Source organism: Ovis aries, chromosome 18 (genome assembly GCF_016772045.2).
Source record: "Ovis aries strain OAR_USU_Benz2616 breed Rambouillet chromosome 18, ARS-UI_Ramb_v3.0, whole genome shotgun sequence".
Classification (NCBI taxonomy): domain Eukaryota; kingdom Metazoa; phylum Chordata; class Mammalia; order Artiodactyla; family Bovidae; genus Ovis; species Ovis aries.
Window position 1 is genome coordinate 47,706,186 of NC_056071.1, and position 5,056 is coordinate 47,711,241.

A 5,056-nucleotide genomic window follows, 5' to 3' on the forward strand; every position below is an offset into this window, starting at 1 on the left:
GGTGTGAAAACCACCATTCAGTTCAGTTCACTTCACTTCAGTCGCTCAGTCATGTCCGACTCTTTGCGACCCCATGAATCGTAGCATGCCAGGCCTCCTTGTCCATCACCAACTCCTGGAGTTCACTCAGACTCACGTCCAATGAGTCAGTGATGCCATCCAGCCATCTCATCCTCTGTCGTCCCCACTTCTCCTGCCCCCAATCCCTCCCAGCATCAAAATCTTTTCCAATGAGTCAACTCTTTACATGAGGTGGCCAAAGTATTGGAGTTTCAGTTTTAGCATCATTCCTTCCAAAGAAATCCCAGGACTAATCTCCTTCAGAATGGACTGGTTGGATCTCCTTGCAGTCCAAGGGACTCTCAAGAGCCTTCTCCAACACCACTATTAAACCTAAGCAAAAATGGGAAAGGAAAAGACCCACATCAACGTCATTGTCATTGGGTATGTAGATTCAGGGAAGTCTACCACGACTGGCCATCCGATCTACAAATGTGGTGGGATCAACAACAGAACAATTGAAAAGTTCGAGAAGGAGGCTGCTGAGATGGAAAAGGGCTCCTTCAGATATGCCTAAGTCTTGGACAAACTGAAGCTGAACATGAGCGTGGTATCACCACTAATATCTCCCTGTGGAAATTTGAGACCAGCATGTGTTATGTTACCATCATTGATGACTCAGAACATGAAGACTTCATCAAAAACATGATTACAGGCACATCCCAGGCTCACTGTGGTGTCCTGATTGTTGCTGCTGGTGTTGGTGAGTTTGAAGCCGGTATCTCTGAGAATGGGCAGACCCGTGAGCATGCCCTTCTGGCTTACACCCTGGGTGTGAAACAACTAATTGTTGGAGTTAACAAAATGGATTCCACTGAGCCATCCTACAGCCAGAAGAGATACGAGGAAACTGTTAAGGAAGTCAGCACCTCCATTAAGAAAATTGGCCGCAACCCCGACACAGTAGCATTTGTGCCAATTTCTGGCTGGAAAGGTGACAACATGCTGGAGCCAAGTGCTAACATTTCATGATTCAAGGGATGGAAATTCACCCATATGGATGGCAATGCCAGTGGAATCGCCCTGCTTGAAGCTCTGGATTGCATTCTGCCACCAACACATGCAACTGACAAACCTTGCATTTGCCCCTCCAGGATGTCTATAAAATTGGTGATATTGGTACTGTCCCTGTGGGTTGTGTGGAGACTGGTGTTCTCAAACCTGGCATGGTGGTCACCTTTGCTCCAGTCAGTGAAACAACTGAAGTCTGTAGAAATGCACCATGAAGCACTGAGTGAAGCCCTTCCTGGGGACAATGTGGGCTTCAATGTCAAGAACGTGTCCGTCGAAGACATTCATCATGGCAATGTGGCTGGTGACAGCAAAAATGATCCACCAATGGAAGCAGCTGGGTTCACAGCTCAGGTGATTATTTTGAACCAACCAGGCCAGATCGATGCTGGATATGCACCTGTGCTGGATTGTGACACAGCTCATGTTGCTTGCAAGTTTGCTGAGCTGAGGAAGAAAACTGATCGTCATTATGGCAAAAAGCTGGAAGATGGCCTTAAATTCTTGAAATGTGGTGATGCTGCCATCGTTGATATGGTTTCTGGCAAGCCTATGTGTGTTAAGAGCTTCTCTGATTATCCTCCCCTGGGCCGTTTTGCTGTGCGTGACATGAGACAGACAGTCGCTTTGGGTGTCATCTCATCAAAGCAGTGGACAAGAAGGCAGCTGGAGCTGGCAAGGTCACCAAGTCTGCCCAGAAAGCTCAGAAGGCTAAATGAATATTATCCCCAATACGTGCTACCCCAGTCTTAATCAGTGATGGAAGAATAGTCTCAAAACTGTTTGTCTCAATTGGCCATTTAAGTTTAATAGTAAAAGACTGGTTAATGATAACAATGCATTGTAAAACCTTCAGAAGGAAAGGAGAATGTTTTTGTGGACAATATGTTTTGTGTGTGGCAGTTTAAGTTATCAGTTTTTAAAATCAGTGCTTTTTAATGAAAACAACTTGACCAAAAAAATCTGTCACAGAATTTGAGACCCATTAAAAAATGTTGCATGAGAAACCCGTGTCTTCTTTGGGTCAACACTGTAACTCCCTATGGTACTATTTTGGTAAGAGTTGCTCGTAACCTATTTCTGGTAAAACAATTTTTGATTTATGGGTTTGTATTTCTAGGGTGGAGCTTCAGGTTTGTTAACCTTGTGTTGAGAACTCATCTGTTTTAATAACATCTTAAGCATTGGTGCAACACTTTCTAGATTAGGACAGATGAGCAAAGGTAACTTGTGTTTTATATGTAAGCCAGTTTCAGAAGGTCAGATTCTATAGTATAAAAGCTCCTGGTGCATATAAAATTTTGTATGGTTACATAAATAATGAGTAAATCTATGTCATTTAGTTTCCCAGTTATGAGGATGTGCATTCACATTTATAATATTAAGTAGTTAATCTAAAATGTGAGGCCTGAACAGTATTGAGTACTGCCTTGCTAGAGTTAATTGTACACAGGTTCTAGGAAAAATAAAACATGCTGGAGGCTAAAAAAAAAGGGGGGACGGTAATGTATCAATTAACCCTGCTTCAAACACTTAGAGAGAAACAAACACAAGTTTTAAACCGTGTTTTAGGAAGATGAAATTCTGTAACCTATAGGCTTAATACAAATCTGCATGGTAAACTTTCATTACAATGCAGGGTAATGTAAGGTTTCCTTAATCGTGGAAATAATTCCATGTTTCCAATGTTAGAGTATATTTTTCAGTATGTTTTGAAAAGACTGGAACTTTACTAGTGTTTGTACAGTCTGGCCTCAGAAGTTAGGCTCCTCTTAATATGAGTGGTACTGTGAATTAAGAGTGAGCTCTGTCAGGGCCACGTGAGGCAACAGGTCTTGCCTTGGTCTGTGCTGATGTCCAGCGGTTTTCAAATATGCAGTCTAGTATTATTAAATAGAGTCACCATGTTGCACATTACATCCACATGATTATTTCTAACTAGAAATTTGTGCCTTTTCAAAGGTTCAAATTTGTGCCTTTTCAAAGGTTCAAATTTGTACCCTCTTCCCCTATTTCACCTCCCTCATTCTACCCCTACTTGTGGCAATTACTATGATTTTTTAATCCCTTTCTACATGCTCAAGATATTTTCCTGGATTGCTATAAACACATGGAGGTCCACAATTGTCTCTCTTTTTCTGAAATTCTATAGAATTTATATTCAGAATCACACCCTTTTGGCACTGACTTGTTTTCCTAATGAAATTATACAATTCTCTATAGTTTTTCTCCCTCTTTATTCCCACCAGTGGCTAGCATGTTATAAACATTGGAATGCAGTCAATATTTATATATTGAATGGATAGACAAAAATTTTCTGTAAGCTAAGAAAAACAGATACCATTAGGGAAAATTCTCTTAGGAGTTTTATTTGAACAATTTTAGTAAAAATTATTTTTAAAAAGGACTTAATTTTAAACCCTAAAAGAAAAATGGAACAGTTTATCAGTTAATTGAATTCAGAAATTAGTCGTTTTTATATGCATGCAGTGTTCTGGTTCCTACTCTAAGTTCAAGTATGAATGCCAGCACTGAATGCAAATAGAGCTTTGGTGAATGAGCAACTAGCTCAAGGTCAGCAAGACTAAACATGCTGCTTGTCTGTTTTCTAGTCAGTATTCTGGAAGTTACAGGTGTAGCTAAAAGGTCATTGTAGCGCCCCCACAATTTGCATTTTCAAGGCTTCTGGGAATATCATTCTACATCGTGACATCATCTCCTAGGCTGCTTAAGTTTTTAAAGCAGTGAGATTTTATGACCTTGGGAAATGATAGCTCCGCTGCAACCATCTCCTGAAACTTAGAGGAATGACGTAATAATGCCCATGACATTGTGCATTATTATGTAATACTGATTGTTTGAAAACTCGATCCAGGTGAGAGAAACCTACCGGATAGATTGATAAGCCTTTCATTAACTGGGCACTCTAAGTCATTAAATTAACATTTATTAATTGATCTTACATTTAATTAAGTGGTTTTTTTCTCCACCAAGGTAAAACATTGAACTATTGCATCTCTGTGTATCTGTGTAATGGTGGTAATAATGTTGAAACCTGTGTTCTCTGCTCACCACCTGCTCAAGGTTGTAGATATTTTAGAAATAGAAATATAGTTCATCCCCTCTAGGGACACACAGCTGCAAACCTCACTTGAGACTTTCTCCAAACCTGGTGGTTGAATCCAGTCATTTTAAGTAGAATGTTTTGAAATCCTGATGTAAACACTATAGAATTTTTAAACTCATTTTTATTAATTTTGTATTGAATGCACACAAGGCATTCAGAACCAGTCACATGATTGTGTAATTAAAAAGCAAATAATTATGATGTTGTTTTCTATAGCCTCATACTTATGCCAGGGGCAACTCTGTGTAGATCAGTCTAACGTCTATGCATACAAACTTCAAAATCTATCACAGAGATTGGGTGAACAGAGAACACTGGGTTTTCTCCATTTATGTATGGGACAGAAACACTGGTCCTTTCTTATCTTGAGATGGAATGGAAAGAATCTTGTTTCCACTCTAACCTTTGAAGCGTAAATGAATCTTTCCAAGAGTCATGTAAACCATGGATCTCCTGCTTTTAAAACCTGAAGATATTACCAAGTTGTAGCTTTCATACCTCTTGAAATATAACTACCTAGAGAAATAGAGCTCCTGTCTCTCTGATACCTTGGGGCTTAACCTAAGGACCTCATCTAGAGCATTTGGCACTTTTGGATCAGAGCAATTAACTAGACTCATGGCTGCAGAACTAACTCTCATGATGTGTGAAGAATAAAATGCTTCTATGGAACCTGAAACCACACATTCCCAATCTTATGTACATTTCCATGTCTTAGAAGGTCAAGGCTTCTTACAAGAGCACTGAGAAATCTAAGGGCATTTTATCTCCCCACAGGCTAGATTCAGAGACCGGTGCTTTCAAATATATTACTTGATTGTCATAAGAAGTCTGCACAATAGCTATCATGGTGGTAGT

General features: G+C 39.9%; 1 pseudogene; it reads left to right on the forward strand.

The window, feature by feature from the left end:
* Positions 1-403: 403 nt before the first annotated feature.
* LOC101103675 (elongation factor 1-alpha 1-like) lies at positions 404-2,048 on the forward strand (annotated as a pseudogene).
* Positions 2,049-5,056: the final 3,008 nt, after the last annotated feature.